General features: G+C 47.9%; 1 pseudogene; it reads right to left on the bottom strand.

Annotated features, from left to right (window-relative positions):
* Positions 1-25157, bottom strand: part of LOC128406031 (procathepsin L-like) — a 94123-nt pseudogene extending 68966 nt beyond the window's left edge.
* Between the last annotated feature and the right edge of the window lie 1889 nt (positions 25158-27046).

Here is a 27046-nt window from a genome sequence, read left to right as displayed (position 1 = left end):
ACATGATTTTATATCTCCTCACAAACACAGATAAGTATGTGACCTGGCGTGTAGCACTTTTTGCAACTGCTGCTAGGAAAATTAGAGCAAATTATATAGCCAAGGTAGCCATTAACTGTAAAGGAGATGAATTTACTTGATCCTATCTATCTACCTCAGGCTATGCTCTATCTTTGTCACCAAACTCTGAGTATAAATTGCACACTGTATTAATTGATATTGTTTTTAACATTAGTGACCATGTGATGATTTTAGCTTATGAATTTTATTGTTTAATGTTTTTATTTGCACATTGGGGTATTTTTATAGCTCTGTTTAGAGTACGTAATGTTTTAATAATATAAATGTTTTAAGTCTTTTTATCAATTCAGTATATTTTCTTTTAATTGTCAAATAATTCTGTGTACATTGTGGCAGCCTTTGGCTATGTGCAATAAAACTGACTGAGACTGAGACATTGGCCTGCTCCAACAGAGAGATGTTAAAAAGGGCCCCTCTAGGAATCCTGAGCTTGGCCATTAAGTCTCCTCAGGTTGCTCTGGACTCACCTGGTTCTTGACTGGGGTGACATAACCTTTGGTGCGCCAGTCAACTTCCTTGGGGGTCTCCAGGCTGGCTGATTCTTGGAACAAGGCAACCTTTTTACCGGGTTGGTCGGCCGAGTCAGAACGGAAGCTGCTGAGCATCTTGTTAAACTCTTCGTCCGTCTGTGGGAGGAAACCATAGTTGCTGTGCTCTTACTTCCAGATTTTCAGAATGCCCACCCCTGCCAAGCTACTCCTGAGGCTGCATCCCAGGGCAAAGCTTTAAGTCACTGGCCAAAACCAACATCCTCCCTCTCCACTCCCAGCAGCTGGACTGCAACCATTCCCAAGACCTGCGTTCCCCCAAAGAGAACGCTCACAAATGCCAGCTCAGATGGAAGCTGACCAGTTACAAGGGCAATGCAAGAGAGTTCCAGTTACCAAATCACCCAGGTGGTTCATTGCCAGCTGGAAGCTGTTCCCCTCCTGGTTATGCTGCTCAATCCTCCGCAGGTTCTTCTCCCAGACGGCCCAACAAAATGCCTCTTCCTCCTGCAATGGGAAGCTCAATTACGGATCAGTGGTTCTCAAGCTTTTTTCTCTGGGCCACACAAAAATTTTCTCATGCCACACCGACTTTTTTCTTGGTAAGAAATGTTAGTTTCTGTTTCTCACTGTGCAGCTGCTTGGAGTCACAGGACTGTGTTTACATTCCAGGGCTTCCAGACTGTTGGCAGTCTCACGGGAAGGGAGACAGGATGTGACATTAGTGGTTTCCTGTTTCCTTTGTTCCTTTGTTCAGTTGCTCTCTGCTTTCATAGAGAGAGGATGTCTTTTCTGTTCTGCGTAGTTTAGAAATAAAACTCTTTAAAAATGTAGCTCATACGATCTCATCTTTCCCTGCCGGGAACTCTGCTGATTGAAGAATGTGCTTGGAGCCTTATCAAAGGCTCGAGGTCATTAATTGTTTGTCAGAGGCGGTTTCAAAGGCTCGGTCGAACGGAGCTCCTGACATTTTTGGTTAGGGCCCAGAAGACGGATGGCAGAAGAACGGGATGCAGCTTATCTTCTCTGCGTGTCAAGAAGATGGTTGAGAGGTATGTGCTCGAGCCCCGGGAAGCCTGCCAGTTCCTAATTGATGGCAATAAGGGGTGGGCTTTGAAGTTTTATCCAAAGCTCTAACAAGCTGCGGCGAAAAAGCAAAAGCCTTATGCAGTGTGCTTTTGGAATGCAGCTGGTAAAGAGACTCAGCCTGCTTTAAAGACACAAGATGGCCAGTCCAAGAGTAACAGAGGCTCTTGAGAATGTGTTTGGAATTCCAATGGTCAAAAATAATTATTTGGAATGGGTGCAGTATGCAGAGGCTCTGCTACGAAAAGAGGGTCTGTTTAATGTGATATCAGAAGCCCCCCCAGCTCCAATGACCGATGAGTGGAAGGCTAAGGATTCCAAAGCAAGGGGAACTCTGACGCTTATTGTGTCCCCTGAAGAGCTATGTCTTTTGCGAGACAAGGACTCGGCCAAACAGATGTGGGACAGTCTTAAAGATTCACATTTAAGAACGGAGGCAGGAGCTTCTTTGTTCTTTTATGCCAAGTTGCATGATATGGCACTTGCTGAAGGAGCAGGTGTCCGTGCTCACCTCATGAAAATGCAGAATCTCAGGCATGAGTTGCAACAGCGTGGAATCACCTTTCCAGAGGCTGTGTATTCCTTCATGATTCTACATTCTTTGGGTTCAAGTTGGGAAGCGATTGCCAGCCAGCTTGCTGTTTTGCCTACTGCTCAGCTAACGGTAGCGCATGTTACTGCTGTGGTGTTAAATGAAGCGGATCGGCGTAGTGCTAGCTGCATCACTAAAGGGGAGTCCTCAGAGACGTCATCCCAGAATGCAGTGGAACCACTAGATGGCGCCAAAGCTTTGAAGGCAGTGAAATGCTACTCGTGTGGACGTCTAGGCCACATGAAAAGGGAGCGCAAACATCCCAAGGCCAAGGCAACAGAGCAGCGCAGCGAAAGCTCAACGCGTGGAAAAGGCAAAGGCAAAGGTCTGAAGTCTAGGACAATGCAACACAAGGCAATGGTCTCACGCTTCACTCCAAAGGTCCAGAAGACGTCTAGATCTTTCTTCATCGTCGACTCGGGAGCGACCAGACATGTCTGCAAAGACAAACAAATGTTTGTGTCCTTTACTCCACAGGAAGGTGCGATTCACTAAGTGGATGACCACACAATCTCCAGTCAAGGCTACGGAACGGTTGTTCTTCACAGCTTGGATGCATCGATACTTTTGGACTTCTGCCTCTCCAGTAAAAAAAAACCCTCCCTCAGACACGAAGCACCAAACTCTATAAGCTAACCCTATAATCACCAAACTCTACATCCCCTCTTGCTTTGCGTCTGAGGGGAAACACATACCCAATGTTAACCCAAACCCAGACCTTTGCAGAACTCTCCATGCCTCTGGAAGGTCAGTGGTTTCGTGAAACCATCAGCGAGGTTCTTAGCTAAGGGACAGTACTTCAGCACAACCAATCCCTCGTGAACACTCTGACACACGTTCTGAAAGCGAATGTCTAGGTGTTTGGTCCTGGCCTTGAATTGCCCCGTCTCGGCCAATTTTAGGCACGGTTGGTTGTCTTCGAAAACCGTGACGGGCAAACTATTCACTCCACAGAGCTCTTGTACCAAACAAGCATTGAACTCTAGCTCTCTGCACGCTTCAGAAAGAGCACTGAACTCAGCCTCAGTGGATGAAAGCGCTATAAGGCTTTGCTTTCTGGACCTCCACCCAACTACTGAGTTCCCAAACTTCATCACTAGGCCGGACATGGACTTGCGATCATCCAAGTAAGCCCAATCCGAATCTACCCAACAGGTCAGCTTTACCTCATCCTGAGCTGACAACTTAAGGCAAAAATCTTTGGTATCCTGGAGATACCGTAGCACCCTCTTGATGCCATTCCAGGCTTGCACTCTAGGACTTGAAGCTTCTCTGCTGAGCAGATTAATAGCAAAGGCTATATCTGGTCTGCTCCATTGGGACAAATAAAGCAAACTTCCTAGAGCTGATTGAAAGATTTCAGCGTTTTCGAATGCAGAGCGTTCTACTTGCTGGCTGTCTTTCATGTAACCAGCCTCCATAGGGGTCCTGACACCTGCACAATCACTCAACCTGAACTTTTGAAGCAGTTGCTCAATTTTACCTCTCTGGCTGAGCAAAAAACTTCCATCTTGTGTTCTAAAAACATCCACACCGAGATAAGTCCGAACAGCTCCAAGCTGCTTGAGCTTGAACCTTTTGCCAAGCTCCTTAGCAAACTTCTCTACCTGTGCACCTGTCTGTCCTAGATACAAAAGATCGTCAACAAAGACCTGCACAGCCTCCTGTGTAGCACCTGACCCCTTCAGGTAAAGACAACTATCAGCAACACTTCTCCTGAAACCTAGCTCTTCCAAGGCTTCATTTAGACACATATTGCAATTTCTGGCAGATTGACACAACCCATAGATGGGTTTGTGTAACCGCCACACAATGCCTTGCCCATTGATCTCAAAACCTGGAGGAGGGAGCATGTACAACTCCTGAAGATCTGAGTTCAGGTAGGCAACATCCACATCAAAGTGGTTTACCTCCCAGCCTCTCTGTGCTGCAACAGCTAAGAGCACGCGCAGAGTTTCACTCCGAGAAGTAGGTGAATACACTTCCGTGAAATGAATCCCTTTTCTCTGTGTGAAAACTCTGGCAACAAGTCTCACTTTGTATTGTGGTTCTCCAGCTTCTGTGGGTTTAAGGCGATAAACCCATCTGCAACTCACAGCTTGCTTGCCAGCCGGCAATTTTGTGAGCGAGAATACACCAAGCAACTCCATTGATCTCATCTCTTTCTGCATTGCCTCATGCCATTTGCTGGCTTCTTCCTGAGGCAACTTTTGAACATCCTCGAAGGATTCAGGTTCACATCTAGCCACACCTACCCACACACTTGTGACCTCGAACCTATCAGGTGGCTTGCCCTTGATTGGCCTTGCTGACCTCCTCAGCATGAACCCTGGTGCCTCCTCTGACCCACTAGGGCTAGCAAGACTATCCTCAGTGTCAGAGACTTCCCCCTCTGACCTGCTGCGCCTTTTGAACCTGACAGCCGGTCCAGCGGGTGAGGAAGGCTCACTCTTTGGCTCAGACTTGACAGTGGTTTGAGGAGGTGTCTTGGGACTCCCCCTCTGAGGGATCCTGAACTGCCCCTGTTGTGGAATCCGTCCCTGTGGCGGATTCTGCTGCTCTGGACTTTGGTCCTCAACAACAAGTTCCTCTTCCTCCTCCTCACCATCTGAGTCAAAGAACTGCTGTGAAAGCACGTCTGGATTGGCATGCAGATGTGACCATCCAGCCTGTTCACAGAACTCAGCTGTGCTGGTCCCGGGGGGAGGTTACGGTGTGGCATGGTCAGAGTTCGGTCCTGGGTCAAGTATCTGGAGAATGTCCACCAAGGGTGAAGCGGGGTCCAAAGCGTGAAGCCGGGCGTGGTCGGGAACTCTGGAAGAACAGGTCTGGGTGCTGGCAGAAACAGGTTTCCAACGACGTTGCTCCTGCAACCTAGGACTGGACTGATTGGCCTTTATTTCCTCTGAGGCCAGGGGCGGTCCCGGCCCACAGGTGACCCGCCTCTCCTGGCCTTAAGGCGAGCACTCCTCAGAGAACTTAGTTCCCTCCGCCTCTCTGCCCTGAGCCTCTGCAGCTCAGGAGAGGCTGGAGGGCTATTGGACCCAGGAGCAGCTTCACTGACAGGGCTGGGAGAGGCGCACCTGCAGGCAATGGGCCCTCAATCACCTCCGGAGCCAGAGTGGATACATCTGGTGTCTGCTCCTGAGGATCCGGCACAGGTGCAGGCCCTTCAGATTCAAGCCCCTGCCCCGGCTCAGCCGGCCCTGGAGGCAGGGACTCCTGTGCAGGCTGGGACTCCTCAGGTTCAGCTTCTGAATCAGACTCCCAGGCCATCACATCAGCACTGTTGCTGATTACCAGTCTGGACTGGTTCCCACTCGGGTATGCAAACCTCCAAGCCTTTGAGCCAGGCTCATGTCAGTATATGGAAACATCGCAGCTGCAAACAGCCAGACTGTTGACATCACATGATGCGCCTATCTGTGGGAAAGAAGAATGTCCCAGGAAGTTCACAGGCTGGAAAGTCTCTGTGAAGAGTGTAATTTGAAACCTTCCGTTTGCTTGTGTACAGGAAGTTTGTCAGACGTGCTGGAAGAACTGAACTGAAAGGACATGTTTTTCTGTAGTGCTGTAATGTCAGAAATAAACATCATGTAAATAGATTTCTGACTACTTTTCTTTCCCCTGCGGAAGCAGGAGGAGGGGTGTGCATTTTACCCACGCTTGGGAAAATGTCGCCTATCAAAATCTCCCTGGTCTGTCTGGATATCAGCCAGAGGAGGTTACCGGTAAGCAAGCTCCGAGAACTGTGAGAGGGGCCAGCCTCTGTGGAGGGGGCTTGCAAACCGACAGCTCATACCCCACAAATATCATTTTATTAGACCTTGGCTCTGTCAGTTTGACCAGCTCCGGCCCAACTGGAACTGGTACAGGCTCGTCTTATCTTGAGCCCAAGCAGAGTAGTCCAGCAGCAAAAGGATAAGCAGGTAAATGTGCTACATTGCTAAAGTTTATTTACACTCTATGCTGAGAGAATGCAAACATGCATCCTGCCTCTGTGAGAGCAGAGAAGCAACTCCCTCTCGACACAAAGAAAGCCGAGAGAAACACTGAAAAACAGGAAACCAGTGTACGTCATATCCAGTCTCCCATTCCCGTGGGAACCCAACAGTAACTCTGACTGTGGAATGTAAACATTTGTCTTGTGACAAGCATTTGCTGCTCAGTGAGGAAATAGAAACCAACAGGCTCACCCTTCCTGTGCAGAGCCTTTGGAATGAGGACCCAGGCCTCACAACCAAACGCACGGAGGTAATGCACCTTGGGCTTCCTACTGTGCAGCAGGAAATAGGGTGTGTTCCCTACACTTGAATTGTACACTCTGTTCTGTGTAAAAACAGAAAAACGCCAGGCTTCGGCCCAAAAACACTGCGGTAGCCCTGCATCAAAAATAATGGTGGACACTGCTTCCTGCAAAGTCCTATTTTTCCTTTCTGCAATCCCATTCTGTGTGGACTATGGGGCACGGTCAACCTATGGCTGATTCCCTTCTGTCGGAAGAAATTCTGCAACGCAGACCCAGTGAACGCCGCCCCCCTGTCACTTTGAAAACTTTTCACCTTGGTGGAGAAGGTTACCTCTACTGCTGTGATCCAATCTTTGATCAACCCAGCAGCCTCTCCCTTGTTTTTTAAAGAAAAAACCCAAGCCGATCTCGAGAAGTCATCGACCAGAAGAAGAACAAACTTTGAACCCCCCAGGGACTCTACAGACATTGGACCACACAAATCTGCATGAACCAATTCAAAAGGACTAGTGGTCTTCCTTTCTGACTTGGGATAAGAGCATGTGACAACCTTCGATTGTTTGCAGGCTCTACAATCCAGGAATTTATCACAAGCCTTAAATTTACACCCTTCTGTTAATTCAGGGGCTTTTTTAACATAACTCCAACCCAGATGCCCAAATCTTCTGTGCCAGAGATGAGCACAACCACTATGTGGCGCTACATTCACACATTGCACCCTTGCTTCCTCAGTGGCATCATCAGTAACAACTGGCATCTGTACAGTAAATAATCTGTCCCTGCATTCCACAGTATACAGCTCCTTGCCATCCCTGGAAAAAGAACACACGTTATTTGCAAAAGATATACAGAAGCCATCTGCTACTAAAGCAGATACACTTAACAGGCAATTTGCTATCTCAGGAACAACATAGGCCTGAACTTCATGATCAAGAAAAGAACAATAAAGCATTCCAGTCTGTGTGAGCGGCCGTTTATTCCCATCTGCTAGGGAGACATAGCGACCAGTTTTTACTTCCTTGCAGTTTCGAAGAAGGCCAGAAAAGGGAACGAGGCAATGCGTCACTCCACTGTCAATCACAATGGAGAGAGTGTCTTATCGCTGAGCTTCCTCAAGAATTGCCATAGCAACGCTCTCCCCTCAATTGTCCCCCTGGCTGGGGCCTTTGCAGGTGTCCTGCACGGTTGCCACAGCAACACTCTCCCCCCGACTGGGGGCTCTGCCAATGTCCTTCACAGCTACCGTAGCTGCAGCAAGATGAAAGAACGATGAGTTGTCTTTGTTCTCTGCACCTCCTGTGCCTTTTGAAACTTTCCCACGTCTCTGCTGCTGAGAACCGTCTCTTATCAGCTCTTTCTGCAGCTGTGCGACCTTGGAGCTTTTTGCAGAACAAGGCTTCCCACGGTCTGCCTTCGACTCTTTGCAAAAACAACTCTCAGAGGAGGGGCCAAGATGGCGACGAAGTAAGACGCGCTTGCCGGAGCTCCCCTTTCCAGTTCATGCTGTAAGTTACTCCGCTCCTATTTTTCTCTGGAAGTTGGCACGATAATGTTTTGATGATAACGCCAGGAACTCACCCTGTGGAAGCTTGCAAAGTCAGCGCCATAAATCTCCTTAATGAGCTTCACTAACAACCTGATTAGCTGTAACTTGGGCAGCCACCGGCCGCGCTTCCCTGGCCTTCCACCAGCTCTTGCTTGGCCTTTGAAGGACTCTTAGATAACCGAGCCGCTCAAGGGGTTTAGCATGACAAACCTAAAACGTGGTCGTACCTCTTCTGTGGAAGACCTTTCCTTTAATGCCTCAGAACCTATGTCTAAGGTTTTGAAGCCTACTGGGCTGGATTCACCACCTAAGACCTCAGAGCCTTCTATCTCATCATTGGAGGAGTTTTTCTGCAATCTTGTGCTTCCCTCGCCTGTTACCTCCAAGCAGTTAGATTGCCTACATGATCCTGCAATGACTCCAAACAACCTTTTAAACACCTCCAAGCAGGTAGACTGTCCATATGACCCCGCAACGACTTCAAATACTCCCTTGCCAGGAGACAAATCGCTGTTGGATATAACCTCCAGCCCAGATGGCCTCTCTCCCCACCCCAACCCTCATTGTAAATCTTTATGTGATATAGTACAATCAGTGGAGCTGAGGACTTTGCAGAAATATTGCCTGCACTTGGCTGACGAAATAAAGGTGCTATCAGCTTCCATCAATATGTTAGAGGGAAAACTAAATGCCTTCACCAAAACCCCTGCCTCGATTTTGAATCCGCCATTAAATCATCAGGGACCTGATAATCATGAGGCACAGAGCCTAAGTAGGGGGCAGCAGCTAGTAAACCTCCAACTCACCCCTAACAATATATGCTTGAACATCGCTCACTCCTGCTTCCCCTACTATGCCTGGAGAAATTGTAAAGCTGCTGTGATCTCATTGCGAATGTTGACCAGGTCCTACTTGGCCCAGGGTGATCTCCTATCATTAGAATGGCTGCCAGAGACTCCAAAATTTAAGCGCTTGCTGCTCAAGTTCGACTCTCCCAGGCTTCCTGCACTTTTGAGCAAACTTCAAAATCGCCTCAACTGGTATGGAATCTTCCCACAAAGATGCTTCTTTAACAACTGTAGGGGCATTATTGGGAAAATCCCAAACTCAGCAAATTTGGTTAGCCGGCCTACAAGGAGGATTGAGGATTATGACCGGAATTCGCAGCAATGGACCCTTTCTATGAACCCCTCCCTACGATTTACTAGCCGACCATCCCACCGGCAAGAAGGGACTGCCTTAAGGGGTAGAGCTTTGACGGGTCCAGCCTTGGCCATTATAGATGCTCCTAAAGATTGGCAGACACAAGCCCATGTGGACCCCCCTGCAGCGATAACGATCTCCAATCCTCAAAATGGCTGCATTCCTTGTGCTGATACCATGACGATGCAAGAGACACTGGGAGATCCAGTAGCCCTTTGGACAAACACTGAGGCAGTGTGTCAGAGGCTCAGGAGCAGAAGCGCAGGGGAGAGAGCAAATAGAGAGCGGAGGAGAGGAATCAGAAGGGAGCGTAGGGGAATATGACAGTGGCCCGAGAGATTCCATGAGCTTCTCCAGCGAATCAGAAGATTCCCAGAAGGGGGCGCCTTTGGTAAGGGCGAGGGGGGTCCCAGGGGGGACACTCCAGAAACAAGGGACCAGAGGGGACTCCCAATGGAGCAGCGGAGGATCAGGACCAGTTCCCCCACCAGAGCACAGTGGGGGGGAAGAGTCACATGAGCCAGGATCAGCCTCTCCTCCAGCGGGGAGAGAAGATGAGTCAGGGGTAACCACGCCCCCATCGGGAAGTGGGGGAACGGAGGGAAGGCCAGGTCCAGCTAGCCTCCCCGAAAGAGGGAGCAGTGACACAAGTGTAACGGTCAGAAGGAAAGTGGGAGGCTGCGCGCGCGCGCCAAGTTCAAATGTGGAGGAGCGCGGGACAGCAGAAAACCCGGATTGGGAGCCAGGTCCAAAGGCCCGAAGGAGGGAGGGAGAAGAGTCAGGGGACTCAGCGTCAGAGGAGTCTAGGAGGGCTGAGACTCCGACTAGCAGGCGGACCCAAAGAAGGAAGGAACAGAGGAAGAGGTGGAGTAAGGCTAGAATCTTAAACTGGTGTCAGGGGGGAGGAGATTCAGATGGAACTTCGACGGTCTAAGGTTTAGACGTAGCGTTCCGCGCTGCGCGTCTGGGAGTGAAACTGAACTTCAATAAAGACTTTTATACTAGAGAAAGAAGCAGCGTTGGTCTTGTGTGAGCTGGGACCTTGGGCAGCGCTGACACAGTGGCAAGGCTAAACAAGCTACTGGAAGCTAACCGAAAAGGATGTCTTTCTTCTGTCTTACATAGTGCTTTCCCATCAACAAGCCTCGATCCTCAAGGCACGACTCCTGCAACTACAGAGCATACGGCAAACGACGAGTCTATGGACTTGTCGGCTAGTAACACCCCCTCGTATCAAGATTCTCTCTTACAGCGATCTATAAATTTGCCCCAGCCACTGGCTGCTCCTGTGACATGTGACAACTTGAACCTGAAATGCAAACAATCAAAAATCACTGCCTTTTTTCACCCTACTGCCCCTTCACGCAGCATGCACCCCCATTTGGATTCCCCAGGATTAACCACGCAAGACAAATCATGACTTGAGGGAAACACAAAGCGGTCTCTTACACTACTATCATGGAATGCGGCTGGTATTAAATCCAAACTGACAGATCCATCATTTGTTGCCTATATAAATGGCAGCCACATCCTTCTATTCCAAGAGTCATGGGCCTGTGAGGACTTCTATCTAACAGGATACAAGGGCTTCTACCTGAATGCCACGCAGAACTCGTTATCACATGGTAGACCGCAAGGAGGCATGGCTACTTTTGTTTCCTTAGCCATAAATCTTCAGGCTGAAAAAATCGACATCCAGTCGTCACTCATGCTGATTATAAAGTTGCAAACAGCAGAGGAAACGATAGTAGTGATCAATATCTACTTATGTCCAATTTATAAGAGAAATTTGGTTGATCTGAGATGGCAGGAAATCCAAGTGACATTGGAAACGCTTTTTGATAAATACCCCGAAGCCACTTTTCTGTTGGCGGGAGATTTTAATGGACGCCTGTCACACACTGACCAAATCTTATTCTCTAAATTTAGCAAGTACCCTTCTTCACCTCTTATGACTACAGATCTTTTACCAAGGAAATTCAAAGATAACATAGCCACTTACGCAGGTTTCAAATGCAGACAAACCTTGCTGGCCCTCAATTTCCTTCTGCTAAATGGGGCAGTCAGCTCGGACTACCCTGCTGAATTCACCTATTGGTCAGTGTGATGGGATGATGAGCTGCTTGTGCGTAAAATCCTAATCCCTCAGAGTTTGGCTAAGTCCCCAAACCTCTGTCTGTGATGGAGCTCCTTAAACATGACTCCATCAATTGCTCGTTGAATCGGACAGTGGGCGTTTACGGAACTTCTTCCAGCATAAAAGCTCCTTAACGGAAACGCGTCTTCTGGACTCTCGGCGTGACAGTTTCCGCCGAGGAGTGGGTGTCCCTACAGGAGGTCCTGAAATCTCCCCGCTGCTCCCGCTTGAAGTGTCTCTGAGTCCTCCCTCCGACTCACTTTCCCTTGGAACTCCACTTCTCCCCCTGCTGGTCCCCTCCTCCGCTGAATGGTCTCTCTCACTCTCCATGAGCCCTTTCACCTCCTTAGTCTCAGATGGCAGTTCCCTGACATCCACCTCCCCTCCAGGGCCCCCTTCACCCCCTTCCCTCCCCTCCTCTGCGGGAGGCGAGGGAGCAAAACCCCTGAAGGAACCTCCCTCATCTTCCGAAGTTTCGAACACTTCCCTCCACCTTTTGCTGTCTCCGGTTTCCAAGTACTCCTCCTCATCGGAGTCTGTTCCTCCTTCCAACTCCGATTCCCTGAATCCCTCCAGTTCCTCCTCATCGTCGGTGGTGCCAAAGTACTCCCTCCGAAACCTCGCTACTGGCTGAGGTTTCCTGGGGAACCTTTGGTGGAACGTTTCGATCAAGATCTCGTCACGGACCTCCTCTGCCTTCACCCAGGTGTTTTCCGACTCCGGTTCCCCTTCCCACGCGACCAAATACTCCACCTGATTACCCTTCCACCTGGAGTCGATGATTTCCGCCACATGGTTGCGGCTTTCCCTTTCTTCTATGGCTGGCCCCCGTGTGGATACCCCTTCACCTTCCCCCCTGTATGGTGACAGTAATGACCTGTGGAATACTGGGTGCAGTTTCATGTGGTTCGGTAACCGGAGTCTGAACGCCACTGGGTTGACCTGTTGGATGACCTCAAATGGTCCCAATCTTTTGGGTCTCAATTTCTTGCAACCCCCCTTGAACGGCAACCCTTGGGTTGATAGCCAGACCCGACTCCCCACCCTAATTGTTTCACCTTCCCTTCTGCTCTTGTCTGCCTGCCTCTTATATTCTTCCTTGGCCCTTTCTAAGTTGAGTTGGAGTTGACGATGGATCGCTTCCATTTCTTCTACAAAAAGTTCCGCGGCCGGAACACTCCATCTTTCCCCTCCTTCCCCTGGAAACGCCCTGGGGTGGCACCCATAATTAGCCAAAAAGGGGCTCATCCCGGTGGACACATTCTCTGCATTATTGTAAGCAAATTCCGCTAGCGCCAACTTTTCGACCCAATCGTTCTCTCTGTCATTGACATAACACCTCAGGTATTGTTGGAGAATACCGTTTGCTCTCTCCGCCTGCCCATTGGTCTCAGGGTGCCTGGCAGTCGAAAAGTTGACCTCTACGTGCAATAAGCTCATAAGTTTCCTCCAGAATCTGGACGTGAACTGTTTCCCTCTGTCGGAAACCACCCTCAAGGGGGCGCCATGCAGTCTGAAAATATGTTCTACAAACAATTTCGCTGTTTCTTCCGCCGTGACTGCATGTGAGCAAGCTACAAAGTGACCCATCTTAGTTAACAGGTCTACTACGACTAGTATGGCGGTTTTCCCCTGGGATTTGGGCAGATCAGTCATAAAATCTATCGACACCGCCTCCCACGGTCGTTCTGGTGTGGGTAACGGTTCTAATAACCCCGCTGGCGCCCGCCTTTCTCCTTTGGCTCTCTGGCATTGGTCACACCTTCTCACATACTCCCGTACATCCTCCCTCACCTTGGGCCACCAAAACTCCCTGGTCACCAACCACATGGTCTTGTGTTGCCCAAAATGCCCCGCTGTGGGATTGTCGTGCAGCTGTTTGAGTACTCTCCCCCTCAATTCCCCTTCGGGTATATATAGCGCCCCTCTGTAATACAATGCCCCGTTTCTTTCTTCAAAACCCCCGGGGTCTTCTCCCTCTCTCCTTAGACCTCGGAGCTTGTCCTGGGCGTACTCATCATTTACCGTTCCCTCTACCAGTTCTCTTTGCCCCACCCAGGCCGCACCACACACCCAGCGGTCCTCTGGGATAATATGTCTCTCTTCCGGCGCTCCCTCCCCCTCCAAATATTCAGGTTTGCGAGAGAGAGCGTCCGCTCTGATGTTTTCTGGACCTGGCACATAGCAAATTTCAAAATGGAATTTGGAGAACTCCTGGGCCCATCTCACTTGTCGTTGGTTGAGCACCCGTGCCGTTCTCCAATACTCCAAATTCTTGTGGTCCGTACACACTTGCACCTTATGTTGTGCGCCAATTAGTAAGTGTCTCCATCTCCGGAACGCTTCGTGAATGGCGAGTAGTTCTCGGTCATATACCGTGTAGTTCCTCTCGGATTTGTTCAGCTTACGCGAAAAGAAGGCACACGGTCTCCATTCCGACTTATTGCTCCCTGGCTGAAGCAGCACCGCCCCCACCGCCCGGTCTGAGGCATCAGTTTCCACTCTCATGGGTTTTTGTAAATCCACATGCAGGAGCTGTTCTTCCGAGGCGAATGCCCTTTTCAATTCCTCAAAAGCATGCTCCGCCTCCGCCGTCCAAACGAATTTCTTCTTGCTGCTTAGACAGTCCGTGATGGGAGCCGTTAAGTGGGCAAAGTTCTTGATGAATTTACGGTAAAAGTTCCCAAACCCTAAGAACCTTTGCACATCTTTTTTCGTTTTCGGTGTCTTCCATTCCAGCACCGCCTGGACCTTCCCTGGATCCATGGCTAATCCCTTGTCTGATAAGCGGTACCCCAGGAATTCCACCTCCTTGGTGTGGAACTGACACTTCTCCAATTTCACCCACAACTGGTTTGCTTGCAGCTGGCTCAGCACTTCCCTGACATCCTTTACATGCTGCTCCTCATTCTCTGAATATATCAGCACGTCATCGAGGAAGGCCACGCAGTTCTTGTAGAGCAAAGGTCCCAGTACGTGGTTCATGAGCGATTGAAAACAGGCGGAGCCTGATTGTAATCCGAATGGCATAACGAGATATTCAAAAGCCCCCAAAGGGGTGAACATGGTGGTTTTCCATTCATCCCCCTTCTTTATTCGTATCAGGTTGTATGCTCCTCTCAGGTCCAGTTTCGTGAATATCTTTCCCTTCCTCACCCTGGTCAAAATGTCATCAATCCTGGGCATGGGGAAAGTCACTGGTTCTGACACGGCATTTAGGGCCCGGTAGTCCACGACCAATCTCGGTTTATCCGTGTTTTTTTTGTCCACAAAAAACACTGGGCTCCCCCCCACCGCTCTGGACTCTCTGATGAAGCCCCTCTTCAGGTTTTTATCAATAAACTCCCTTAACTCCTGCATTTCCCTGTCTGACATGGCGTACAGCTTGCCCACGGGGAGCTGGGCCCCAGGGACCAGATTAATTTGGCAGTCAAAGTCTCTGTGCGGTGGTAATTTATCTGCTTCCCTTTCACTGAAGACCTTGCTCAGGTCAGCGTATTGTTTGGGCACCTTCCCTTTGTCCGCCACTTCCGTCCCTGCTAGAGAGGCTTTTGCCCCTTCTGGCACCTTTCCCTCTCTGCAGTGTTCCAGACAATGTGCTGACCCAAAGGAGACCACTCTCTGATGCCAGCCCACTAGCAGGTCATGCAACGCTAGCCAGCTCATTCCCAAAATGACTGGAGCCCCTCCCAGGGTGGCTACATTGAACGCTATCCTCTCAGTGTGCCTGGCCACCCTCATAACCATTGGGACGGTTTGTAGGCTGACTTCTCCTCCCAGCAGCTCCCTCCCATCGATCGTGGTGACCTGCAGGGGGTTGCTTAAAGGGAATGTCTGTATCTGGTGTTCAGCTGCAAACTCCTTGCTCATAAAATTACAGGAGCTGCCTGAGTCCAGCAGCGCCTTAGTCTTTAGTGGGTATCCGTTTGCCAGCTCTAGCAACACCTCTATTACTAGGGCTGGTCTTGGAGGTTCCGGAGTGGGCACTTTTACTGCTCCTTGGCCTGTCTGCAGTGCCCTGACAGAGGCAGACAGGCGTTGGCTTTTACTGGCTCCTGGACGTCCTCCTCCTTCCCCCCAACAGCTCCAGCCATCCCTTGCCATTCCTTTCTTTGCGGGCAGACTCTGGCAAAGTGACCTGGCTGCTGGCAGAGATAACATTTCTTGGCGCTCTTTCCCTCCTTCTTCCTCCCTTCACTGGGATTTGAAACTGCGCGCGCGCGCGCGCGCTGTTCCAACTTCCATCGGCTCTCCTGGCGGGAAACTTGGTTCTGGAATCTCTGGAATGCGGAAATCCCTCCAAAGCTCTCCTTTCCCCTCCCGCTTCTCCAAGGCTCTTGCCTCCTGGCGTGCTCCAATGGTCAGCGCTGATTTGGTCAGCTGGTCCATAGACTCCGCCCTGGGCGCCCGGGAAAGTTCATCTTTCACCGCCGAAGAAAGCCCCTCTTCAAAGAGCATTTGAATGGGTTCCGCCGAAAGGTCCCACCCCAATCTATGTATCAACATTGTAAACTCAGTCCAGTACTCACGAACCGATCGGCTCCCCTGTTTGCACGCCATCAATTGTCTGCGCACCAGCCCCTGTTCAATCTCACTGGAAAACATCAAATCCATGGCGCGAAAAAACTTCCTCGCGTCCTTCAGCATGTCACTATTCCCTGCCATCAGGGGTCTGACCCAATCTCTCGCCCCTCCTTCGAGATGGCCAATCACAAACGCCACTCTCGATGCCTCGTCGGGAAAGTCATTAAACTGCAGTTCAAGAGCATACTGCATCTCTGTCCTAAAGGCTTGGTAGTTCCTGGGGTCCCCCCCAAACTTCTGCACCATTCCTGGCATCTTTCTTGCTAGTGTAGCGCCTTTTGCCTTTTCTGCATCCTGCGCCCTCCTTTCTTCTAGCCTCGCCGTTTGCATTGCTAGCTGGAGTTCCAACACTCTGTACCTTTCTTCCAGGCTTGGACCCTCTCCAGCTCCTGCTGCTCCTCCGGCTCCGGCTGGGTTACTCATGATGCCTCTCTGCACAAGCTGCTTTCAGGGACTGTCCGATTGCTGTGATGGGATGATGAGCTGCTTGTGCGTAAAATCCTAATCCCTCAGAGTTTGGCTAAGTCCCCAAACCTCTGTCTGTGATGGAGCTCCTTAAGCATGGCTCCATCAGTCGCTCGTTGAATCGGACAGTGGGCGTTTACGGAACTTCTTCCAGCATAAAAGCTCCTTAACGGAAACGCGTCTTCTGGACTCTCGGCGTGACAGTTTCCGCCGAGGAGTGGGTGTCCCTACAGGAGGTCCTGAAATCTCCCCGCTGCTCCCGCTTGAAGTGTCTCTGAGTCCTCCCTCCGACTCACTTTCCCTTGGAACTCCACTTCTCCCCCTGCTGGTCCCCTCCTCCGCTGAATGGTCTCTCTCACTCTCCATGAGCCCTTTCACCTCCTTAGTCTCAGATGGCAGTTCCCTGACAGTCAGGTTCACGTGCATCCACCATTGATTTTGTATGGATATCTCCCGACCTTACCCCAAAAATATCCAGCTTTAAGGTGGCTACAAGATTGGAGAGTGATCACTTCCCTCTAGAAATTTCTTTGACTCTGGCTGACGAACTTGATAGGCACTCCTTTGTGCACCTATCAAATGATCATCTGGAGATAAGACCTACAGCCCTTAAATGGACCTCCAACTCGGCCCAGCAGTTGAACGAACTTCTCTGGTCTGATCAGCTCCAAATAAAAAGGGCTTCCCTTATGCAGGCGGATGGGCCTCTACCAATATATGACGATTTAGTAGAACTTCTAAAACCAACACTAGCTCGGTCCCCCACAAAGCATGGTAAACAGTTTTTCCACAAAAAATGGTTCGATGAGGAATGCAAAAACTTCAAGAATCATCTGTATAATGAATGGTTGGCATACAGAGCATCAAATGACCCCATGCCAAATAACCGCCTTATCACCCTCAGGAGAAGTTACAAAGCCCTACTAAAGGAAAAGAAGCTCGAGGCAGAAAGAAACAATTGGAACAACCTTTTGATAGCTGCAGAGAATAGAAATCCAGCCTCTTTTTGGCAGTTAATTTCCAGATACCTGGGTAGGCCGCTTGCAAGAATAGAACCCCACATCTCAGCGGACACTTGGGAAAGATACTTCGCCGATCTGTATGCAGCCCATGATGCCTGCGGAGATACGGTGGAGCCGGAAGCACTGCCCGATTGGGACCCAGTTTCTTGCCCTGAAGTTGAAACTCTCATAGTTCGATTTAAAGCAGGCAAGGCCCCCGGTGATGACCTTATATCCATTGATGCCATCAAAGCAAATAAAGATTGGTGGATCCCACTTTTAGCAGCACTTTACACGCATATAAACAAAACAGCAAAATTTCCCTCAAGCTGGAGCTCTGCATTGATTGTATTAATACATAAGAAAGGCCCACGTACAGAGCCGAGCAACTTTAGACCAATCAGCTTGCTAAATGTCATTGGGAAGATTTACTCGGGGTACCTGCTAAACAAACTATCAAAATGGATGGAGGACGACAATATCATTGCCGATGAACAGGCGGGTTTTCGCCCTGGAAGATCTACCACAGACCAAATATTAACCTTGAATCACCTGGCGGAAAAGTATGCCGGCAAAGCCCCAAAGGTTCTTCATGTGGCTTTTATTGACCTTAAGCAGGCATTTGATCGAATCTCTAGAAAGCAGCTATGGACAAAACTGGCTGCTACAAAGATCGATCGTCGTCTCCTTGATCTGATTATCAGCCTCCATACAAACACCTTTCTGAGAATCAGGCTAGACAATAAAGGCCTAGTCTCCAACCCTGTTACCACCACTAGAGGGGTAAGACAGGGTTGTCTATTGGCCCCAGCATTGTTTAGCTTTTACATTAACTCACTGGTGACTCACATGGCCAATGATGCCTTCCACCCCCCCAAATTAGCAGGCCGATCTCTGAATGTTCTTCTGTATGCGGATGACGCCGCACTTCTTGCCAGATCCCCTATTGGACTGAGGAGAATGTTGCAAGCTCTACATGAATACTGTGATCAGCATGAGCTCCAACCCAACTATGCTAAGACCAAGATCATGGTCTTCTCTGCCCAACCGAGACTCCATCGATGGTCGATGAACGGGATCCCCCTAGAGCAGGTTAACTGCTTTAAATATCTGGGACAAGTAATACGGTCAAATAGGACTTTTCTGGCCCATAGAGACTATATAACAACTAATGCATCTAAAGCAGCCATCCAGATTAGATCTCTATATGCTAAGAATCAGGCTCAATCAGCGAAGATAGCTTTGAGACTCTTTCAAATGAAAGCCCTCCCCCTTCTTTTGGTGGGCATCTCTTTAGGCTCCCGTAGGGATTTTTTGAAACTGGATTCTATCCAAACGCGATTCCTTAGAGCCATCCTTAGGATTCCCCCCTCGGTAGCGGGTGCGGTTATGAGATTAGAGGTTGGCTGGCAAGCTCTACGGTATGTGGCCTTGAAGACGAAGCTCTGGCTATGGCTCAAGCTTTGTTTTAAACCAGTGGGTATTGCCCCCTTGATACTGAGGGACGATTTCCAATCATCGTGGGAAAGGGAGGTCATTAATGAGGTTCAAGCCTGCGGATTGTCTCACCTTTACTTTGAGTCTATGACGTACAATCAAGCTAGAGCTGTGATCTCCCGGAGACTGAGTGACATTGCCAGACAAGAGGACATAGCCCAGGTAAAACCAGGGATGTTCCTAGGGGACCAGATTTATCGGACCATACCAGCCCCCTACCTTGCAGAAATCCACTATGTGGAATACCGCAGACTTCTTACAGCGGCTAGATTAAATGTCCTTGACTCTGCGATATTGTGGGGAAGGTACAGGGGAGTACCATACGCCCAGAGAACCTGTCATTGTGCCATGGGTGTGGTTGAGTCCACCGAACACATTCTCTTGACTTGCCCTTCTTATGCAGAGCTTAGACAAAATTTTATAGACCCACTCCTATGTCAATTTAGCTTCCTACCCGGAGAAAACCAGGTTTTACACTTGCTGAATAATGTCACTAGAGCTATACCTTCCTTGGTGGCCAAATTTCTTTTTTTAGCTTTTAAGCGTCGCAAGACTATAATTGACTGTATTGATATGGGGCTATCTGTTTAGCCCATTTTAGTGTTGGCTAAGTTCTAAAATCTTCCTGGATGTTTTAACTGTGTATTGACAAATGTACTTTTTTCTGACTGACGGTCGAATAAAAGGTTGATGATGAACAACTCTCAGAGACTTTTGGAGACAAAGGCTTTCCAGAGCTTTCACTGCTGACTGCCCCCCCCCCCACTGCTGGGAGCAGAACTTCTGCCTGCACCCTCTCTGCTGAGTGCAGGGCTTCCAGAGAAACAGCCTGCCACTGCTTTCCTCACAACTCTCAGCCTCTCTCCCAGTACATCACACAGATGCATTGAAGTATTGCCACAGCTTCCATCAGGAACAAGCACAGACACAGTCCCTTCTGCCCTCACTGGGCTCAATGGGCTCTCCAGGCTCACTGCCCTCTGTGGGCTCTTTCCAGCCCCCACTAGGCTCACTGAACTCACTGGACTCTCAGGGCACGAGTTTGCCCCCTCTGGTGTCACTTCAGCCCTCTCTTGGCCCTTGCCTTCCACTCCGGCCTCACATGCCTTTCGGAGGGATTCCCAAGCAGCTCTTGGCTCTTTGACACACTCCACAAGTGGCAAAAGACAAGCCTCAACACTTGCTTTGAAAATGCCCAGCACACACTGCTCCTCCTCTTGAGCTGCAGCCATCTTTGCCTCAGCCTTCCCACCAGCTTCAGGCATTGGGGGGTGCGCAAACTGCCACAGCTGTTCCCCCAGCAAGAAGAACTTCATGCGAACAGACCACTCATTCCAATTAGTCCCACTTAGGCTCTCAAAGGGAACATGACACATCTGGGGCTGAGCCATATCTTCCCTCCCTTCTGTGACTTGAGTACTTACTCAGTCTGCCAACTGGGTTTCCGAAGAAGGCTCTGCTCCCCTCTCTTCACCAGCGACCTCAGAAACTGTCTTTGCTTCCCGGCAGGAGATCCAGCTGGCAGATGTCTCTCTGCACTCCCTTCTCATCGCTTAGCAACCAAAACGTCAACTTTCCATAACCTTTTGGACTTCTGCCTGTCCAGTACGCTTCCCTGCGCCAAAAAACACTGCTTTCCCTCTCAGTGCAATCTTCTGGGAAAACACTTCAGCTGAGGCAGAAGTAGTAGCAGAGATGCAGCGGCGTTGCTGTCGTGGGAGAATAGGGAGTGAAACAGTCCAGAGACAGAATCTTCTAATCTAGAAGCTTTATTATTTACAAGCAGTAAATTGTTCCATCCGAGCTTTCACACATCTTTCTTCTCCGACTCAGCTCTGACTGAAAACGAAACTAGAATCACAGAACAAAGAAACTGGGACGTGACATCCTGGCTGACTTCTTATAGAAAAAACCCTCCCTCAGACACGAAGCACCAAACTCTATAAGTTAACCCTATAATCACCAAACTCTACAGATACGCAACGTTCTTTTTGTTCCAGATGCTGCACATAACCTACTGAGTGTCTCGAAGCTGACTGAACAGGACATAGACGTTTCCTTCAAGAAGAGGAAGTGCACCATCACCAAGAAAGATGACTTTGTATTGCATGCTGATTATGCTGATCGTTTGTTTGTATTGCATTATGATGATTCTGTTGATGTTGTGCAGGATGAAACTTGTTGTATTGCAGATACTAACAAGGTTTTGCATGCAGGATGTATTCATGATTATCACAGGAAATTTGGTCATTTAAACTTCGAGGCAGTTTCCAAAATGCCTGACTTAGTTGAACCCTGCAGGTACCACATGAAGTGTAAGGCATGCGCAGCAAACAAGGTCAAAATGGCTGTGAAAGGTAAGGTGTCTAGTAGACAAGCTACAGAACCATACCAGGTAGTGCATGCTGATCTTGTTGGTCCACTAGCACCCTCTTTGGGTGGAGCCAAGTACTTCATGGTTCTCATTGATTCATATTCCAGGTATATTCATGTGTTCAATCTCAAGCAGAAATCAGAAGCGTTTCCTAGGTTCAAGGAATTCTGTGCTTGGTTGAAAAATGTGCATGATAAACAAGTCAAATGTTTGTTTACAGATCGAGGGGGAGAATTCACTTCTCAGCAGTTTGAAGCTTTTCTGACTGTGAAAGAAATTCAACATGACCTTTCAAGTCCACGGTCTCCTTGGATGAATGGACTTTGTGAGAGGGCAAGCCAAACTTTGCTTCAAGGCTTGAAAACCTTGCTGCATGATGCCAATCTTCCAGAGAGTTATTGGGCAGAAGTGCTCAGCTGTTTTGTTTATACTTATAATCACAGATTGTCATCACCGATTGGTTGTACCCCCTATGAAAAGATGTTTGGCAAGAAACCATACATCAAGCACATGAGAATTTTTGGTTCTGTCATGTGGGTTCACACACCACAAAGCTCCAAGTTAGGCAAACGTGGTTTGCATGGTATCTTTCTAGGGTATCAGAAAGGTTATTACAGAGTAATTATGACTGACTCTAAGACAATTAGGCTCACTAGAAGTGTTGAGTATAATGCCAAGTGGGGGGAGAATGTGGGAATTTTCCAGTGTTATCCTGATGACAGTGAAGAATCTGAGGATAAACAGCAGCAAAACTCCACACCCACTGATGAAGGTTCTGATTCTGAATCTGAAACTGAAACAGATGGTTCAGAGGATTTCAAGAGTGCTAAGGCCTCTATGTGACCCTCTGAAGGCTCTGATCGAGAATTGGAGGAACCACTGTTCACTATAGGTCACTTTTCTCCTAAGAAAGAAGAGGAGTGTGTTGAAGACCTACGTCTGATTCGCAGGTCTGAAAGAGCCACAAAAGGCAGACCTCCAAAGAGATTTGCTGATGAATTTGCTAAAGCAGCAAAAGCTGTAACTGCTGTTAATAGCTGCAAGAAGGTATTTGAACTTTCAAGTTTCCAAGAGATCCAGGCTTTGGACTCGAAGGATGCTGAGCCATGGTTAAATGCCATGAAGGCTGAGCTTGATTCCTTAGAGAGGAACAAAACATGGGAGCTAGTTCCAGTAGTCCCAGGAATGAGGCTAGTTAGCAGCAAATCGGTATTCAAAGCAAAAACAGATCAAAATGGCAAGATAGTCAGACACAAAGCCAGATTGGTAGCCAGAGGTTTTTCACAGGTACCAGGAGAAGACTATCATGAGACCTACTCACCCACCGTGAGGTATGAGAGCATTAGGCTTATGCTCAAGCTTGCTGCAGAAGAGAATCTACACGTTTCTCATCACAATGTGAATACAGCATTTTTGTACGGAACCTTAGGTGAATTACTTTACATGCTTCCACCTGATGGCATACAGGTAAAACAGGGATTTGTTTGTTCTCTGAAGAAGTCCCTTTATGGTCTCAAACAAAGTGCACGATGCTGGCACTCTAAACTCACTGAAGTGTTATTTTCTCTAGGTTTTCAGCAAGGTGAAGCTGATCCTTATGTAGCTGTCAAAGAGGAAGGGCAAAATAAGCTGTATTGCTTGTTTTATGTTGATGATATTCTTTTCTTTTGGAAGGATGTCAAAATGTACAATAGTGCCCTAGCTCAACTGAAGGAGTACTTTGACATGAAAGATCTTGGTGAGGTAACCAACTACCTATCTCTGGAAATAAAGAGAGACCAAGATGGTAATATTCTAGTACACCAGTCACAGAAAATTGCTGATGTGTTAAGCAAACTAAATCTGATGGATGCTAACCCTGTAGACACACCGATGACAACAGGTTATCAGCTAGATGACACTGAAGGAGCATTTTCTGACACTACACTGTACAGAAGTGTGCTAGGTAAACTAAACTTCATTGCCAGATGTTCAAGACCTGACATTGCAGTTAGCTGTAATTTGCTAAGCAGACAAGTCAACAATCCTACGGTTAAGGATTGGAAAGCTCTGAAACGCATAGCGCGCTATTTGAAAGGCACTATGCATTACAGACTGAGATTTAACAATCAGAAGTCTGGAGGTCTTGAGATATTTGCTGATGCGAGTTTTGGAAGTGACACTACAGACAGGAAAAGCACGTCTGGAGTTTGCTACATGTACAATCAGGGTCTATTTGATTGGTCGTGCAAGAAGCAAACAACAGTTAGCTGAAGTACTTGTGAAGCTGAACTGAATGCACTGTCTTATTCACTTAAGGATTGTGAATGGTTGTTACAGTTGTGCAAAGACATGAGAATTCCTGTCAAATGTCCAATCCAGGTTTATCAGGACAACAAAGCATGTTTGGCTTTGCTGACATCTGAAGGTTGCAAGCAAAGCACGAAGCACTTGCAATTGAAGCTGCAACATGCTAGAGAATGTGTGCAGAAAGGACTCGTAACGGTGTCCTACATGCCAGGTAATGAAATTCCTGCTGATTTATTGTCCAAGGTTGTTCCGAAGGATCAACACTGTACCTATGTACAGAAATTAGGTTTGTACTGAGATTGTACTGACACGCTGCCCAGTGGTGTTCACAGAAAGGGGGAGGATGTTAGTTTCTGTTTCTCACTGTGCAGCTTCTTGGAGTCACAGGACTGTGTTTACATTCCAGGGCTTCCAGACTGTTGGCAGTCTCACGGGAAGGGAGACGGGATGTGACGTTAGTGGTTTCCTGTTTCCTTTGTTCCTTTGTTCAGTTGCTCTCTGCTTTCATAGAGAGAGGATGTCTTTTCTGTTCTGCGTAGTTTAGAAATAAAACTCTTTAAAAATGTAGCTCATACGATCTCATCCTTCCCTGCCGGGAACTCTGCTGATTGAAGAATGTGCTTGGAGCCTTATCAAAGGCTCGAGGTCATTAATTGTTTGTCAGAGGCAGTTTCAAAGGCTCGTTCAAACGGAGCTCCCGACAAGAAATACATTAGAAAACAAAAAGAAAAACCTCCGAGCAATGCTTGATTTGTAACATAGAACGCACTCTCAGGACATTATTCCCAGAATGATCTACATTTTGAGAGTAATTCCAGTTCATTTATCTAGTAAATATTTATGTAAAATGAACTCCTGAATTGATCTTTTTGATCCTCCATTTCTACTAATATTTTATAAATTTCACTGGTTCCCCCTTTTATAACTGTATTTTCTTTTTTATCTCGTGTGAGAAGGCAAATAAATTTAGGACAAAAATAAAAAGCAAGGGGGGAAAAATAATGCTATTATTTTTATTCTACTAAAAGGCCACCACCATTATATTTATTTATACCTCTCACCTTCCTCCAAAGGAGCCCATTTGGTGCTGCCTGCCTCTGAAATGTTCCTTTTCCAGCTGGTCATTATAAGAATCTCCATGCCCAGGAGCAGTCTACCTCTGAATACCAGCTGCTGGGGGCACAGAAGGGCTGTGGCCCATATGTCCAAGAAAACTTCCCTCGCTAGAACACAATGCTGAATTAGAGGGAACCTTTGTCTAATCCAACAAAGCAAATACGTTTTTATAAGGAACCAGACACTTTGCATGTGCACACAGTGTCTTTGCCTTTAGGTCCCTTGAAGAAAAGTTGAATTTCCCAAGGGAAATTTCTCTCTGCAATAATCAACAGTGCTAGTACTTTGGGGAAATTGACATCTTGTCACGGCAAACGCACCTTGAGGTATTGCTTGGCGTGAACTTCCTTCCATCCTTTCCATTCTCCTTCCAGGGACCAATCCAGTACACTGGCAGATGTTCCCAGGAGCACCAGCAAGATCAGAGGGACTGTTGAAACTGCAGACATGCCTTTGTGTGGAAGAGATGGGCAAACAGCACCATCGTCAGGTATTTGTTTTTTTTAGTATATTTTTTTATACTTTTTCCATAACAAATTATACATCCAAAACATCTTTTTTTACATCCAAATTCCTCCTTATTGACTTCCCTCCTCCCTCCTGAAAAACCTTCCTAGTACTTACTGTCTCCACATTTCTTAAATTTAAATTCAGCATATTATTAATTAATTTTTTACAATCTAACAATATTCCTACCTTTTCTCTTCACAGAGCTTCCTTAAAACTTACAAACGTTATCTGATTATCACTTAATTTTTGCATATATTCAGTAAATTTCATCCAATCTTCTGTAAATCTTTGATCACGTTGGTTCCGGATCCTTCCTGTTAGTCTATCGAGTTCCGCATAATCCATCATTTTCATTCTCCATTCTTCAATCGTAGATAACTCTTCTTGTTTCCACTTCTGGGCCATCAAAGTTCTTGCTGCTGACACTGCATATAAAAATATCTTCCTATCTTTCTTATCTATCTCATTACCTATTATTCCTAGTAAGAATGCTTCTGGTTTCTTTACAAATGTATATTTCAATACTTTCTTCAATTCATTATAAATCATTTCCCAAAAGTTTTTAACTTTTTTACAGTCCCACCACATATGGTAAAACGTTCCTTCCTTTTCTCTACATTTCCAACATTTATTACTTATCTTATACATCTTTGCCAGTTTTACAGGTGTCATATACCATCGATACATCATCTTCATTACATTTCATTTTATAGCAGTGCACGCCGTAAATCTTATTCCATCTTTCCACAATTTTAACCAATCATCTATTTGTGAAGATAAGATGGCGTCCGACACGTTTCTGCTGCGCCACTGCGCTTCTGTGCCGAGCTCACTTTAGCTCTCTTAGCATAGTCCTAGCAGAGTTCAGCAGCGGGAGAAACTGTTGCCATGTGTGGGTAATAAATTCAGACTGACAGCAGGCTTCTTGCTAATCTCCAACAGTCTTTTAATGAGAAGAAAAACATCGTAAACTAACCCGGCGAAAGAGCAGGCATCCTTCGCCTCTCAGTCAAAACCGAAAGAGAACTCACACACAGAGAAAGATTCCCGTATGTGAACATAACCATGCCTCAGAATGTGAGACGTCACACAGAACTGTTCAACCCTGTAAGTTCTGATTCTCCTCACACCCCCTCTCGTCTCGCATCCTGAGGGAAACTGTGAGTACAACTCACCCCAAACACAACCCTTCACAGAGTCGGACTCCATGGGCGTTCTGACCCCTGTACAGTCAACCATCCAGAACTTCTCACCAAGCTCTTCGGCAAAACCTTGCATCTGTTTATCTGTCTGTGCGCAGCTCTCGGCCTGCCTGCCCTCTGGCAGCTTCGTGGTCGAGCACATATCTATAGACTTCATTGAGTTCAACTCCTTTCCCATTGCCTCTTGCCCCTTCCTGGCGTCTGTCTCAGGCAACTGTTGAACCTCCTCAAAACTCTCAGGTTCGCACTGCGCTAAACCAACCCACACGCTGGTGACCTCAAACCTCTCAGGTGGTACCCCCTTTGTGGTGCGTGCGGACCGTCTGAGCACTGTCTCAGGTGCTCCCTCTGACCCACTGGGCCAGCAAGTGTGTCTCTGACATCAGAAGACTCCCCCTCTGACTTACTGCGTCTTCGGGCCTTTTGCACTTTTCTAACGGGAGACGAAGGCTCACTCTTGGGCTCTCTTTTAACAACCTGCGGAGATGCCCAACCCTGTTCTTGACCCTGGTCAGAGACCTGGTCCTCAACAACAGGTTCAGCTTCTAACTCTCCCTCTTCATCAGAATCGGACAGACATTCTGAGAGAACGTCAGGATTCGCATGTATCCTTGACCAACCATTCT

The sequence above is a fragment of the Podarcis raffonei genome, chromosome W, assembly GCF_027172205.1.
Source record: "Podarcis raffonei isolate rPodRaf1 chromosome W, rPodRaf1.pri, whole genome shotgun sequence".
Taxonomy (NCBI): Eukaryota; Metazoa; Chordata; class Lepidosauria; order Squamata; family Lacertidae; genus Podarcis; species Podarcis raffonei.
The sequence above is the reverse complement of the archived record's forward strand: the minus strand, read 5'-3'. Positions and strand labels throughout refer to the sequence as shown.